Here is a 17310-nt window from a genome sequence, read left to right on the forward strand (position 1 = left end):
TTTACCACTGAGTACACCCTGGTCCTTTCATATTTTTTATTTTGAGACAGGATTGTGCTAAGTTACTGAAGGCCTCACTACTTGCTGAGTTTGGCCTTGAACTTGTGATCCTCTTGCGTCAACCTTCCAAGTTGTGGGGATTACAAGTGTGCACTGCTGTGCCAGGCATACCAGATCTTTTCTAGTATGGTGTGTATTAATAATTAAGAAAAATGAAATTTTCTTTAAAGTTTTTAGAGATCTCTGCAAAAAGTCACACTGTAATGCCCTATTGAAAGAGGAAATGAAGTGCATATGTACATAATAGTTTGATGTAATATTTCAGATTTATATCAGTCTTCTTTTAATTATCTTGGAGGAGCTATACAATAAGTGGCTAAGAGTGCAAGTTCCAAATACAACCAATTTTCCTAAGGGAAGAGCATGGCTCTGCCACTTGTAAGTCAATCTCTGAACTTCAGTTATTGCACAGGTAAGATATGCATTGTGATAATAATTACACCATATATTTATTGTGATGATTATAGGATTGTTGCCCATCATGTCCACATGCCAAATAATCTAATTTTAATGCAATGATTTTATGTATAAAGAGTCAATATCCTTTGGTAACAAAAGGGAAATTATTGCTCAGTAATGTCAATTACATGCAAAAACAACTTTCTCCTGAAGCTTTCCAGGCAGGGTTGAGAGGCACAGTATTTTGAGGTATGTCCTCTTGTCATTGATAGGGTATAGTACAATGCTTCTCAAAACCCTGTGGTGAAGAGCCAGTCAATATTGTGCTTTATTTCCTATTTGTTATAGATCTGTATTTTTGTTAAATGCAATAAAAAATTCATGACTCTGTGAAATTGCAACAAGATTTCTGACTACTTCTTTTCACTGTCTATCTCATTGTGGATCAAGGGAATAAAATAAATACAACTCAGACAGTACCTGTCTGTGGCCCACACTTTGAGAAGTCAGAGTATAACACACGTGGCATCTTTTTCTGGCTGATCAGAATCTAAACTATTTTCCTAGATTTTGGAGAATTTGAAATTGTATGAGGCAGAGACTCACCTCCTATTTTAGAAAGCTAGAAAATGTCAATGACATGCATTTGTAAATCTTTGTTGCACCTAAAATATAGGCACATGCACCCAGACAGAGTTAGTCAAATGCAAAGACTCTAGACTTTTCATCAGAAACCATGAATTGAAGAAGTGGAGACTATACATAATCCATTTTGGTGAGGCTGTTTGCAGATACCTCCATTTACCAAAGGGAGTGGTGGCACTAGCTCCAGTGGCTGTATCCCATGTCTAGGATTAGTGATTGTATTAGCTACCTATTGATGCATAATAAATTACTCGAAAACTCAATGGTTTAAAACAAACATGAACATTTCTTTCTCTTCATTTCTGAAAGTCAAAAATTTAGAACATGGTTGAATAGCTGTGGCTCAGAGACCCTCAAAAGTTTGTAGTCAACATATTAGCCTGGGTTGTAATCATCTAAAAGTGTGACTGAATGGAGAATTGGCTTCCAAGGTGGCCCACTTGAATGGGAAGTCAGTGCTGCCTGTTAGCACAAGGATACAGGTGTTCATAATGCTCCTTATATGTCCTCAGAGCATATGGCTTCACTCCAGGTCAGTGGCTTCACTCCAGGTTTGCAATTCAAGAAACTAAGTGAAAGTTTTAATGTTCTTTATAACATTGCCTCTTGGCCACACAATGTCATTTGTAGGGTGACCTGGTCATCATCTACCCTGGTTCAGGGTAGAAGGAGATAGTGCAAAGTCACAAACACTAGGATGCAAGGTTCACCAGGACCATCTTAGAGAATGAATACCCTGGACAAGCTATGGGATCCAAAGCCCTTGGCAGTGGCAACTGGCCCCTAAATGACCAGTTCAAACCATGCATCAAGTATTTCACATGACAAAGATATCGCCAAGCCTGGCTCTTTGGCCTCCTAAGAAATTCAAATTACCAAATATTACCAAAAATTTAAGTTACCAAATATCCTTTTATCGAATTTGTTTTCTGTTTAATCAGCTATATTTTTCTTGTAACAACAAAACAAAAACCCTATCTCATATATTTTGGGGAAGACTTAGTTACACGTATTTACCTGACTCTCCTGGGAAGCAATCTAGTACCATTTTACAAAGTGCAAAGTTTGGTTATAAAATATTTGAATATATCTTCTATTTCCAAGTGGGCTACTGCCATTTCACACAGTGACTCATCTTTCATTGCAGAACTTAACATCTTGGCCTTTAGGTGGAATTGTTAGTACCATTATTAATATAGGTTTTCACAAGTCATGACTAAGCCACAAAAATGTTCCACCAAAAATAACAATATTAGCAAAATTGGCCTTTTAATGTGTAAAGCAGGGTTTTTTTTTTTCTCATTTCACCCTATCAGTTAGGAAGATCTCTCATGACAAATGAGATTTGGAATGGCATTTTGAGGCAATATAAGCAAACATTAAATGAAACGCATAGCACCACTTCCATATGATGGAGCATATGAGCACTCCATGATATACCAGGTCCACTATACATCTTACACCCAAAAGAAAAGCATGCACATATCCACCAAAAGATGCATACAGCCATGTTCTAACCAGCATCATGCTTTATCCAGACACAGGAAAGAATACACTACATAACTCTATTTATACAAGGTCCAAGAAAGAAAAAAAAAACAAGCAAAAGTTAATGGCCTTAGAAGTTATGGTAGTGGTTATGCTTAGGGGTAAGTGTATTCATAAGCAGAGAGAGGTTCTTTTGAGATGATGTACTGATAATGATTTAGTTTCTAATAGGAGTGCTGGTTACATAGGTGCATTCAGTTTGTAAGAAATCATCAAACTCTACTTCTATATAAGGAGCATACTTTCATTTATATTATCTATACATATGTAATATAAATAATATAAATATATATAATATATTACATATGTATAGATAATATAAATTATCTCAGTGAAAGGTTTGCTTAAAATTACAGTTCACATATATGATTTGCCATTTATCTTTTTATCTTCCAGTTTTATGAAAACAATAAAATAAAAATGACATTGTTTTCTTATACACATTTTCTAGTTTGTGAGGTTTTCATTTTGCAAAATTAACTAATATATTGCTTTCATTCTTGCAGTAGCTAAATGTATTTAATTACGAATTTACTTGCACGTAGGCACTTTCTTTTAGCAAGAAGAAAGGAAAGAAAAGAGATTTTGTTTTTACCTTTTTCTAAAACGAAGAAGTTGATTTTTCCTCTGTTATAGTTTAGAATCCGTTACTTTTTAAACTTGGCAAAGAAATAATCCAAGAGGAATTTGCTGGGACAACCTAAGTAAGTGATGATGGAGCTGGAGTGAATGTTTGGACTTCAAGTGCTATATATAACCATAACCAATGTGTTTAAACCAACCCCAGCAGCACTGAGCGACACCTGTGATGTGCGTCCCTTTGGATGAAAGTTGTGGCCAAGTTGTTTACTTGACTGAATTTCCTGACCTTCATTTTAACATGAGCCTTGAAGAGAAGAAATATTCTTTGCAAAAACATTTCATCTGGAATCCTGAAAAAAAACTTCTAAAGGACAGTTCAACTATTTCATGACACCATGACTAGCTTTTAGCACTAAAATTTAGCACAGAAAAAAAAAAAAAAGCCTTCCCTAAAAGTCTATGAACAAATCCAGACAGATCAGCCTATCACAAATAGAAGGAGATCTTTGATTTAGGGAAGAATTCAGATTGGAAGAACTTCCTTTTTATGACTTGTTACTTTTGTTTTGAGAGCATGTTGGAGAGCAAGCACAGACCTTCCAAAAACAATAACCACCTACTATTTAGCCATAAGACTGAATAACAACCATATTGCAGTCACACACTCTGGGAATTATTCCAGCTAAAATCAGTGTCTTGTAAAGCTCTTACTACAATTGCCTGCCTTTAGGCTTTGATGTCAGCGTATTTCTGATCTGGGATTCTTCCTTCATGTGTGATGAGCAGTAGCTCAGTAATATGTCTCAGGCTGGAGAAGTAGTTCAGTGCTAGAGCCCTTGCCTAGCATGTGCAAGGCCCTGGGCTAAATCCACAGCAAGTCTCCTTCCCTGGGACTGGACTAGGTAAAAATGTTCCCAGGACATACTTCACTCTCTGCTCTCTTACTTCTCAGTCATTTTATATTAAATCCATATTTTAATGTTTTATTCTCATTTAACCAGCATCAGAGTTTTAGGTTAGTTTTCTGATCCACTAATACATTCTTTGCAGAAGCATTTCTCTTTGGAATCCTGGGAAGTATTTTAAGAGGTCTGCTCAGTTTTTTTTTTTTTCTAGGCTACTTCTGCATACTTCTAACACAATATCAATTTTTGTATCTCTAATATCCAACCAGTTTCCCAGCACAGAGTGGGTTCTTAATAATTATTTGATGAATAGAAGAACAAATAAATGATATGTGACCCTAAGCAGTAAGGAAGAGCCAGAGGAGATCCTTGATAGAATTATAAGCAGATAACATTGAGCAGAGTATATATGGAGAATATAAACCCATTTCTCAGGAGGGAGGTACCCAGGGTACCACCTGGGACTGCATAGTTTTCAAGAGAAATAACCTGTCCCTCTGCATCTCATTCCAGCTGTGCTGATTATCCACAGGCCAAGCTGACTCCAGTTTCTAATGCTTCAGAAACACCCCAAACCTTCTCTGTCTGAGGACAGCTGGGCCAGTCCTGCAGGTGGCAGAGCCCTCCTGCTGGCTTTAGTCAATACTTTGATGCTTTGTAGCTTTGGGCAAATCTTCATTCATTTTTTCTTAATTCAAAAGGCTTAGTAAATGTCAACTATTTGCCAGCAATCGAATTTGTTATATAAATTATTCACATACATTCATTTATTTTCATAAAATAAGAATTAAAATCATCTATCAGGCTAGGTTATTGTAATGTTAAAGAAATATAAAATATAATTCCCCATTTTTTTTCTGGTGCACAGTAGGAGTTCAAAGAAAGAAGTGCCTAATATTGGATATAATAAAATGTAATTTAAACCTAGTCAAAAACAAAATACAATTTAGGTAATATCACTATATTGAAAGTATAATACTTAATTTTTAAAAATACACACACACACACACACACACACACACACACACACTTTGAATATTTTTGATCCTCTCTGCATTGTTGCTGTTTTTGTAATCAAAAGTAGTTTTTTTTAATACAGGAAGCTAATAACCTTGTACTTAAGTCAATATAATGAAAAATACAATTATGTATTTTCAAGTCATAAAACTCTAACAATGACTATATTATAGTGGCTCTCTGATTCATAGTTGTTGAATACTGAGTTCCTCTTCCAAAGACCACCACTGCTCCCCACACTAAGCAAATTTCACTTATACAAAGCACTTTAATGAAGACAAGATCAGCAGTGTTTTCCAGAAGTATGTGACAATCATGTGTATAAATACGTAGTCAGTCTTAGGCACTCTTGTCCCAAATACCAAAGCTCCATCACTGAAGCTTAAGGCTTTACTTCTTATCATTGAGCAAGTACCTCAATCTAGAATGAGTTGATCCATTTATACCTTGGTATCAATAAACTTTCAGACCATTTCCTGAACAAGTTTTGAAAAGTATAGGGCAGAGGACCTTTTTAGAAGAAAGTGTTTTTTAAGCATTGGAATATAAAATAATGCCATGTTCCTTAGTCCATATATTGATTGGGTTATTTGTCTTTGTTGTTGTTGTTATTGTTGTTAAATTTTTTGAGTTCTTTATAAATCCTGGCGATTAATGTTCTATCTGAGGTGCAGCTGGTAGAGATCTTCTCTCTTTCTATGGGCTCTCTTCACATTTTTGTTTCCTTTGCTGAAAAGAAGCTTTTTAGTTTGAGTCTATCCCATTTATTGATTCTTTTTTTTTTTTTGAGAGAGAGAGAGAGAGAAAGAATTTTTTAAATATTTTTTTTTTTTAGTTTTTGGTGGACACAGTATCTTTATTTTATTTTCATATGGTGCTGAGGATCGAACCCAGTGCCCCGCACATGCCAGGTGAGCGCATTACCGCTTGAGCCACATCCCCAGCCCCCATTTATTGATTCTTGATTTTACTTCTTGTGCTTTGGGAGTTTTGTTAAGGAAGTTAGTTCCTAAGCCAACATGGTGAATATTTGGTCCTACTTTTTCTTCAATTAAGTGCAGGGTCTCTGTTCTAGTGCCTAATGACACTGATAATTGGGCTGCAAATTGGTGGAACCACTATGGAAAGCAATATGGAGATTCCTTAGAAAATGTGGAATGGAACCACCATTTGACCCCACTATTGCACTCCTTGATTTATACTTGAAGGACTTAAAGTCAGCATACTACAGTGATGCAGCCACATTAATGTTTATAGCAGCTGAAATCACAATGGCTAAACTAGATGCCCTTCAATGGAAGAATGGATAAAGAAAACGTAGGGTTATTGTGTGTGTGTGTGTGTGTGTGTGTGTGTGTGTGTGTGTGTGTGTGTACACACATGATGGAATATTACTCAGTCTTTAAGAAGAATGGAATTATGGCATTTGCCAATAAATGGATGGAGATGGAGAAAATTGTCCTAAGTGAAATAAGCCAATCCCAAAAAAACCAAAGGCCAAATGTTTTCTCTGATATGTGGATACTAATTCACAATAAGTGGGGTGGTGGGGTTAGGGAATAATTGGAGATACTTTGGATTAGATAGAGGGGAATGAAGGGAGAGGAGGGGGTTTGGGGGTAGAAAGGATAGTAGAAAGAATTGAACATTATGACTGTATGTTCATATATGAGTACACCATTGGTGTAATTCTACATCATGTACAATCAGAAGAATGAGAAGTTATACTACATTTATGTATAATGTATTAAAGTGCATTCTATTGTCATGTATAACTATTTAGAACAAATAAAAAAGAAATGCCCCTCAAAATCCTACTCTTTAAAAAAGAATAAAGGACTGTCGTGTGGGAGGTGGTCAGGAGGAAACAGTGCTGAAAGGGGAGGATGAGAGCATTGGAACAATGGTGCCAAGATGCCTATATATTATTATTTTTAAAAATCTCTAGTCTTCAAATTAATGACAACCAAATTGTGCTTCATAATTCGTTAATCTATGAGGCCGTCATGATGAAAGTAATCTGTGATCTTGAGCCAGTAATTAAAACTCTCAAATTTTAATTTCCTTATCCACAGAAATGAGAATTGTATCAGACAATCCTTTGACTATCCATGATTCATTGACCATAAGCCTTTGTTAATGGTTATGGCACTTTTCATGTATAACGATGGCTTCCATGTGCAGATTTTTTGGTCACTTGCAATAATTTTACCTGCTTTTATACCAGGTGCTGCCAGTGCCCCACCCTTATTCCTTGAACCCCTCTCTTCAGCTGCTCCAGACAACTTGTACTGGCCAGGGTCTGCCTCTCTGTACTGGAGGACTCTTGTCAGAGCCATGGAATTACAAGTGCCAGGGAATTAACACTCTCAGGGAGAGTGTTAATACTGGTGGGAGCTGGCACAGAAATATGCACATTTCTTTGCCTTTTCAGAGGAATAATTCTTAAGAGAAATAATTCAGAGGAATTTTTCAATGGTATGCACCATTCCCCAAAGTTTACCCATGAAATCAAGCTACACTTGTCCACAGTGGTAACTGCCTTAGTAACTCATCCTTTACTGGCTACTTCCTTTCTTTGAATCACTTCCCCGTGGTTTCAATAATGACTTTGACTTCAAAAACCATTGGAAAATCTAATTTTTCAGAGTTATCTCACAATACAAACCTACCTTTCCTGGCATGACTTGCATTACCTAAGAATTAATAAATATTGAATTGGGATAATACATTGTCTATCCGGATATTCAGAAATAAAGGGTGTATGCCTTTAAAAACAAAGCAAACAAAATAGCTAAATTCCAGTAACGAACCATTTGCTTCTAGTGTAAAGAGAAATCCAGAGATGGAAAGTTATGTCTCTTACATTTTTTTTTATCAAAGTTGCCCCTAACCCAAATTCCCCTAATAAATATTACTGTAACATAATATTTGATATTATAAAAAAATTCCTGATTTAATTCTTGCACAATCACAATCTGATTTCTACATTACTCTGTGTTTTGTAGATTCAATATGTAATTATAAAAATTCTTATCATTGTTTTCCTTACAGCTAGAGCATTAATGAGCCAATAGAAATAACTCTATCTTCAACAGTTTACAAACTCATAGAACATCCCAAAAATGCAAACCTTAAAATTAACTATCAACACTTCCTTTCTTTAAAACAGGGCTTTGATATATTCTACTAGTTTCCTCTGAGTTGTCTTGATCCTAATTGGAGGTAATATGAACAATTTCAACATGGTCATGACTCTTAGTGTACATTGGTCAAGAAGCTTGAAAAATAGCTCGAAGTCCAGCTCTTTACTTCTTTCTTTCTACATTTTCCTGACTCTACACTATCTCCCTCTGAGTCAAACAGCCCTGAGAGAAGCCAAGATAAGGATCCATCTGCAGGGTAACAGAGAAGATAGCCACTAGTTTTTAGTGAATCTGCTCCACAACACAAACCACCTCCCTCTGTCTTGCTGCTGTCTCAGCTCTGGAGAGCTAAGTCGGTTATATTCAGTGAGTCTTTTATGCAAGCGTTCAATGACAGATCAAAATCTTTAGCTCATGTCATATTTTCCAGTTTTCTAGATGAAGAAGCCAATGTGAGTACTTGCTTTCTAGCCCCACTTGGAACTAGAGTTTTGTTTCTGGCAGGGGTATTGTGTATGTGAATATATCAAAGATTTTTTTTTTTCAGGCACATTACCTAATCCAAGTTCAGTGCAAAAAAGAGGTCAGTGTCAACTCTAAATTAGGAAGTAGCTAAATTGAAGAATAAATATATGTAAGATTTTCCTAGAGGAATATCTTAGAAAGGTCATATAGCTATGAAGCCATTTCCTCTTTTCATTTTATAACATATGTAAAGAACCCTTTAAAAACATACCAAGTAGAGAATCATTCAGCCACTTGACACATATCTGTACTCCAGAAGCACACAGAGGGGCCTCCGATAAGCCTTTTCCAATTTTCTTAAGCATCAAATCAGTTAACATATTTTGAGTTCCCACAGAATTCTCAGGGGGCATAACTAACAACATTCTTGCTATGCGCTGCAAGGATGTAAAGCTTACACGCACCGAGCAAGAATACTCAAAAGCTTCAGAAAATCATTTCACAGACACAAAAAAGTATTGTGTTGGTTTCTTGTTTTGTTTTTTTTGTTTTTAATATAGAGTTTGAAATATGGAGAATATGAAGATTAACTTGGCTTTAACAAAGAAAGAGACCAGAAACCATATTTTTAGAAGACACTGCCAGTCAACTTTAACTTTCAAAACTTAATTCTTGTTCACCTTTTAAATCATTTCCCTTCATAACACCACACCCTAGGAAAAACGTAATTTCTAAGCCCTTGTCGGTTTACAGGAAAGGAACGTCACGATGGAGTCGAACGGGAGAACTTGTGTAAATTTCAAAGCCCTGCATTTGAAGAGCACCTGTTTTAGCTTCTTTTCATCCCACTTAGAAAAATGTAAAAGTCAATGGATACCATCCCTTTCTAAAGCTTCAAATCATCCAACTTGATCCCCCAAAGCTTCTGCTTGAAAACAGAACCACAAAGCTCATAAGATGATACACATCTTAGTGTATTTCTTGTTCTTTCTGGATCCGGGAAGGTGGAGACAGAAATTTCACAAGAAAAATTTCCCTGGGGCAATTAAATTTTGGACTTTGACTCTAAAATAAGCAAGAAATACAGAGATGCAATTGGTGTTTTGAAATTAATAATGTTATCTCATTCAAAATGTTCCAAAACATCAACTGAGAGGAAACAGCAATAAATAAAACAATTTTTCTTGGAACTCCTGCTCTGGCCTTCCCATAACACTCCCTCTCCTTCCCCCTCTCACCTCCTTAGGGAGTTTTGTTAACTATGTTCTTCTCTATACCAAATGTTCTTCATTGACCTTCAAGGATCTGCTAGCTTCAGCAGCACCAGGATCAGAGACTACACCCAAACACCCGGACTGGAAATGGTATTATAATGGATGAATCATACAAAGTTATCCAATTATAAGAAGAAATAACTCAGAAAAATTTCAGTCAATGACTTCATCTTTGTGTATTGCTCCTTTACATTTGCATTCATTGTGCAAGCAATACCTCAAGAATTCCTCCAGGTACTGTCACAGGATACCGCCCCCGTGTCATGGGCTCTGTGGCATTCCCCAACCCACCCAGAAGTATCTGTTAACACAGGACAATCATATTCTATACAAAAGTATATGAAAAGCTTCAGTCATATCAATAAAGAATGGGGCACTAGTGAGTGACAAAAATTTTACTGTGGCTTCTACAAATAGGAGTGTATTTCTCTCGTGACAAGAATCCTGAAGCTGGGCAGATGCTGGTGTGAGTTTAGCAGCTCATCAATGTCAGGGTCAGGACTCTGAAGTCCTGCTGGCCTTCCAGTCTTTTGTAAGAGAGCTGCCTCAAGTTTCTGGCAACACCCATCATTGAAGGCAGAAAGATGAGAGGAAGGGGGAAAGAGCAAAGGAGCCATGCCTGTCCTTTTCATTAGGGAAGTAAACGTTTTTCCAGGATCTCAGCCTATCCCACAGAAGTCTTCTTACATCTCCTGTCTGCCCCAGGTGGCAGGTGGCAGGGGAGATCATGAAGTAAGCACTTGGCTCTCCCAGTTGCTGTAGCAGAAGTAGGCCATTGGGAATGGGTGTTGAGTTATCTGACTCATGGATGTATAAACCTCTGCTCATATATAAACCTTAAAGCAGAAGACCATCTGGGTCTGCATTACCCTTTCACCTTGGCTGGGCTCACTGGTAATTATTCCTTTTCCTGCTAGGTAGGTGAGATCTTAGAAGACACTACCGCCTGTGTTTGTTTTTCCAATTTCTGGAGCCCCACTCTATCTTGAAAGCAACTGAGGATTCTTGTCATTCCTCTTGTCCTTTAACACTTGACTACATGTCCTTGGTTGATCATTTCCCATCCTCTAGCAAGATGCGGTCCCCCAAGTAGCTAACACTCATGTGGTCTTTTCCTAAACTGAGACACCTGTGCCATTAAAACTTCTCCAGAAATATGTGAATTCCATTGTCTGTTGTAATTGTGGTTGGCTTTTTCCTTCTTCTCTCTCTTTCTTTCTCCTCCTGGCTTTGCCAGAATCTCTCTGCCCATTTGCACCACCAAGGGCATACAAAGTGGAAGGCTGGTCAACTGTTTCCATGAAGTCGATTAATATATGCAGAATAGTATCAAATGTATGAATGTGGAAGAAAGTCAGAGGCCAAAGGCTAAGTTGTCTCCACAAGAGGCTTCAGAGTTTTTAAAGTGGAATTCTTCAGTGCCCCTCATTAGCTGACTGGTTCTGTTTTAGGTTATTTAATCAGCTTTCTGGGATTTAAGCACAGCCTCCAGTTGTTCTGGATGTTTCCTAAGTCGATCCAACAATCACTCCCTCCAATAGTTTAAGAATGTTTTCAACTTGTTATCAACCAGTTGGGAATTTTTTGACATAATGTAGAAGCTAAAATAGCCACAAAAATATCATAAGTCTTCCAGAGGGGAAAATAACACTAATGAAGCAGTTTGGTCAATAATAAAAATTATCATCTAGGCTTTCCTGGACTAGGGAACAAGTCATATCACTGATCCACAAAGTTAACCCTAAAGTGACTGAAGATCGGGTGTTTTCTCCAGACTGCTGTTGTATTTGTTGAGTTACCTGTCAAGGCAAGGAAGGGGACAGAACCTGTTTTATTTCTCCATGTACATGGCAGATGGTGGAAGAGCACCTAGAATATGACTGCAGAGGCTGACAACTGTGACCAATGTCCCAGTGCCTGCAGATATCCCTTCTGCCTACTTAGCTGGCCCCAGAGCAGACCTGCAGGCTTCAGCCTGGTTGAGCAGGTCTCTAGTCACCGGGCAGTGACATCACTCCTAACCCGAGTGGATCCACCAAGACACTGTCAAGGTTCTGTTAGACTCTGGGGAAATGATGCATGTGAGTACTTTGCAAAATATAAAGCTCTTTGTAAATCTCCAGTATGTACCTGGTGTGGTATTGGATGAATGAATGAAGTTTAAACTATCATCATTTCTCGAATATTAACCTATATTAGACCTAAGAATGACTGTAAGTTAAAACTTGTGATTTGGAGGGTTTTTTTTTTTTCAGCCTTTAAACTACCATTTAAATCAGGTTATTTCCTTAAGATAAAAATGAGAATACACAAATAATTGTATTGAAACCATAAATTTTAGGAACTCAAGGTCATCTGATGAAGTATACATTAGTATTTAGTAATTAGTTTTTTGGATTTTTGTTTGTTTGTTTGTTTATAGTTCTGGGGATCAAACCCAGGGACTCACACATGCTATGCAAGTCATTTGTTTAATAAAAGAACATAATCTGGGAGTCATGTGGCAAATGGAGTCAACGAGTTAAATGACATTTAACCTATGGATATGGATGGAACTTTTTTGGCTCTAAAATCTTCTTGACAAGTTTTAAATATAAATTGTCTTTTATGCCTAGTCTTTAGTTGTCTAACTGCCAATATGGCCAACAAGTACAAAAGTGCCTGTCTTAACTGTTTCTGTGCTTCCTGGGTCCTATGTGCTGCTTTGCACAATAGTTGTGCAACACAATAGTGTCTCTAAAATGCTGTCAAGATCATTTCCCCAGAAGCATAAAGACCCATCTGACATTAGAATGCATCTCTCCTTTTAAACTAGATTAGGAAAGCTTTGCACAAGTGCTCCTTCCAGAACTCCTTCAAAAAGCCCTGCAGGATACCCCAGCCTCAGGATTCAGCCTCCCCATCCTCCTTTTTCTGCCTCCCCTCCCCAACCAGTTTTGTGTGAACAGTGAGCTGCATTGGCAAGTGGCCAAAGAATTTGCCATAAATAAATTTGCTGCCTGTCTACAAAAAGATAACTGCACTGGGAATGGCTGAGGGCTCCGGGTCGCTGCAAACCTCTGAAGGACAGTGTGTATGGAAATTGAGAAATCATATGCTCCCGAACCTTCTACATGCCAGTCAGAGACGCAAGTCATAGAGTGAAAGCTCCTCTGCCTCCTTAGACCCCAACTTCCCACCAGTGAGGGGCATGCACACACCAGAAATTTATTTCAGGGATTTAGAATAAGAGTGAAAGGAACAGATTATTCTAATCCCTTCCCATAATTCTTCACCAAAGACAGTAGAAAACTGGAGGAATTTCTCTACCCAGGTTTAAATAGAAACAGTAAACAGACAACACCATGAGTCCCTTCCCTATGTGTAGACTTGAACTGTGAAAGGCCCAAACCACACATTTCAATTGCAGACTAGTATCATCAAAATTTCTCTGCATTCAGATTAAAACTGAAAGTAGATTTTTAACAACTATAGGTTTATTCTTTCCACAGTTGGCTTCCACTTATCTAGATAATGTGACACTCTAAAGGTGTATTTGGAACCTAAACTTCTGATTCCAGTTCACTTTGAGGGTACCCATTTAGTATAAACTAATATCTTTTTCTAAAAAAAATTCCATTTACTAAAATGCTTCTAAAACGAAAACTTCTGGGGTTGGGGTTGTGGCTCAGCAGCGCTTATCTAGCAAGTGCAAGGTCCTGGGTTCGATCCTCAGCACCACATAAAAATAAATAAATAAAATAAAGGTGTTAAAAAAATTTCTGATTTCTTCTGAATTTTATTCAGACTTTTATTGATAGACTGAGGAGGCTTACTCTATTGAATTATCTATGGGGAGCTTTACAAGTGGGTTCCCATTCCATATTTTTTTATTTAAAATATGAAATTTGGTAAACTAGAAAATGTACAAATGAGAATATGAAGCATGAGCAAAGCTGTGGAACTATGAGGGCACATGTGCCATAGCTGGGAAAGCAGCTTAGCAAAGCTGGCTAGAAGTTAGTTTGGCATCAACAAAGCTAAGGTCTGCCTGTGCAGGAACATTCCTAGTGCTAAAACTGCCAATTGGGTGATAATGACCTTCTAGTGACTGGAGATATCAATGCAGAGGGATGTACCTACTTTTTGAATAGAATAGAATAGAATAGAATTACCAAAGAGTGTCCCTGGTAATCAAAGTATTGGTTTGTGAAAATTTTGCAATGATTTATTTTTTATATCTTATTGAGGTCATAGTCAGAAAAACTTTTAAAATAATATTCCAGAGAAACTCTTATAACTCTGTTCATGTTTGAAATAAGAAAGAACAGTATTGCTAAATTATCACCTTTTGTGTTTGCAATGACTAAGAGTAGGCACTGAAATATATGTTCATTGTAAGTAGGATGAATATAATACCTGTGGTCTTCGTTATGAATGAATTATAAGGAGCAATAACCACGAACAACTATAGCTTAGGCATTGACATGATTAAATCTTAAATATGACACTGAAAAGAAAAACAAATCACAAAGGAACACAGACAATAGATTCCATTTCTATATCTTGAGCAACACACAAATTTTAAAATATTTATTGTGCATAGATGCATACATGTGTAATATGATCATAATTAAAAGTGGATAAATGATATACACAAAATTCAAGTTCATAACTATCTCCAGGACAGAGAGAGATGAGAATTGACATGGAAAAGTGAAGATTCAAAAGATACTGGTAATATCCTACTTGCTAAACTGTTGGGGGAATAGGATCCCATTTCTTTTAGTATTTACAAATGTGCACTTTCATAGGAATGAAAAATGTCATAATTTAAAAATCTATGTTGTAATAATGTTTCCAGAATTAATCATCTTATTGATTCATATTGTTCATCTCAACAGTATTACAAATTAATTCTTTAACAAGATCAAATACAGTTCTCTTTGATCTGTCAGCTATATTTCAGAGGCTACTTTTACCTTTCTTGATACAGATTTCATTGTTTCTAGGTCTAAGTGAAATACAATATTTAGTGAAGTCATGACATTCTGTGTAGGAATCCATCCTCTGACTTCAGTAATTATAATAAACATGCTGACTTATGTCTGCAACACATGAAGAAGTTCTTTACAAGTTCACCTCCTTTCATTGACACCTCTTCTTTCCCACTAGCTCCCTCTGTAAGCATAGCACACTAGATAGGGCCCTGGGAGACATGTAATTCCCTCCAACATAATTGAATGTGGATGTATAAAACTTTATATCTCAATATAATTTTGCAACTGGATAAAACTCAAAACTAAAGACAATAATTTTTAAATTATAATTATTTTGTGGAGGACCTTGGGCTAATGGAGCAGATTGTGTCCTCTCCTCCAGCTGTTGACTGTCATTTACATCTCAATTCCCAACACTCTCCTTGAGGGCAGACACAGCACACTCACACCAAATTAAGGTAATCAGATTGTATTAGACTACAGAATCTGTTTTATACCTACTCAGAATGTGTAAATATAGAAATTATAAAACTGTGGGAAAATATCCAATATGTATTGTGCAGAAATATTCAATGGATGTAACAAAAGATACTGGTAATATCCTACTTGTTAAACTGTTGGGGGAATAGGATCCTATTTCTTTTAGTATTTACTAAAATGTGCACAAGTTATTTATGCTCTTTCATAGGAATGAAAAGTGTCATAATTTAAAAATCTATATATGCTTATTTTGCTAAGCTTATTTTACCAAAGTTCAGAAACTGGTCACTCAGTGTGAATTTTAATTTGTCCAAATGTAATTTTCTTTCTCTCTCTCTTTCTTTTTTTTTTTGGGGGGGGGGGGCGAGTATTGGGGATTCAATCTAGGAGCACTTAACCACTAAGCCACATCCTCAACCTTTTTTCTATTTTATTAGAGATAGGGTCTTGCTAAGTTGCTTAGGGCCTTGCTATATTGCTGAGGCTGGCTTTGAACTCAGAATCCTCCTGCCTCAGCCTCCAGAGCCACCATGCATATAGGCATGTGCCACTGTGCCTGGCTCAAACTTAATTCATTTTTAAAGGACCAATTCAAATTCTGTGTTCTCTACAAAGCTTTTCCTGATTTTCTGTCCTCATTTCCACCCAGAAAATATAATTGTTCTCCTCCTGAGCTCACCAACCTTTTCTTTTAAACTCAGTTCTATTCCACATTATTTCACAGTTCTATGTATTCACAGCAACTGAAAATAAACATTGAAATATGTGTTAAGTATTGTAATATAAATGATTATAGTGACAAAAATCATAAACAGCAAACCATATTAGGCAGATACTAAGTTGCAAGCAACAGATGCAGGGCTAGGCAAAGCATTAATGAGAAGCATGTGGAAGTTCTCCTAGAAGGATATGTGAAGAACCCAGTTTGGCACAGGTAGAAACCATGGGGGCTAAGAAAGAGGGTCCATAGCAGGAAAGTGGTCAGAACGCCACCCCACCATGAAAGAACTCCAGCCTTCCTGCCCACCATTGCTATTTGACCTTGTACAGGCACAAAGAAAACCAATATCCATAGAAGAAACCAGGCACCTACCTAAAAATATTCTCATTGTAAAAGACTGCACAAAATAAAGGTGAGTAATTCTTAGAAGGAAGAACAAAGTGGGAAGGAGGGAAGAACAAAAGTTTTTCTGCAATGACGTAAAGGAGTAATGCTAGATAGCCATAAATCAAAGCCACCATCCTAGACAAATAATACAATGTTTCCTTATCCTTGGCAATACTGTCTCTTTGTCTACACTAATTTCATTGCCAATTTCATTGCCAATACATATTCTAAGGTTAGAGTTTCCATAGTTTCCATGTCAAAAAGCAGGACTCATTAGATCTGAGAATCTCTTCCCCAGATATGTTAAGGTGGTCTCCTGTCAATTTTTTAAATAATCTCAATGCAACATCAATAAATTCCAGCATAGAAAATAATACTGTTACATAAAATCAGAAATATTATTCAAATAATTCAGAAGATATGGTAATTATAACTCTTGAACTCAAGTGCTGATTTTGCTTTATTTGTATGAATACTCTGAATACTAAAACAAATTATGAATTTGATGTTTTTGAACAGACTGGAGATTATCTCTTCCTGTAAAGAGGAGGCAGGATGGAGGGATTGATTGATGGTCAGAGTTGCAACTTGATACCCTCATTTTTATCTGAGCCTATTCTCCAAGAATAGTTACATCATTTTACTTGAAGTGAGTCCTCAGAACATCAGTCACACTTATATTCAAAAGTAATTATAAATGTC

This window comes from Ictidomys tridecemlineatus, chromosome 7 (genome assembly GCF_052094955.1).
Source record: "Ictidomys tridecemlineatus isolate mIctTri1 chromosome 7, mIctTri1.hap1, whole genome shotgun sequence".
In the NCBI taxonomy this organism is placed as follows: Eukaryota; Metazoa; Chordata; class Mammalia; order Rodentia; family Sciuridae; genus Ictidomys; species Ictidomys tridecemlineatus.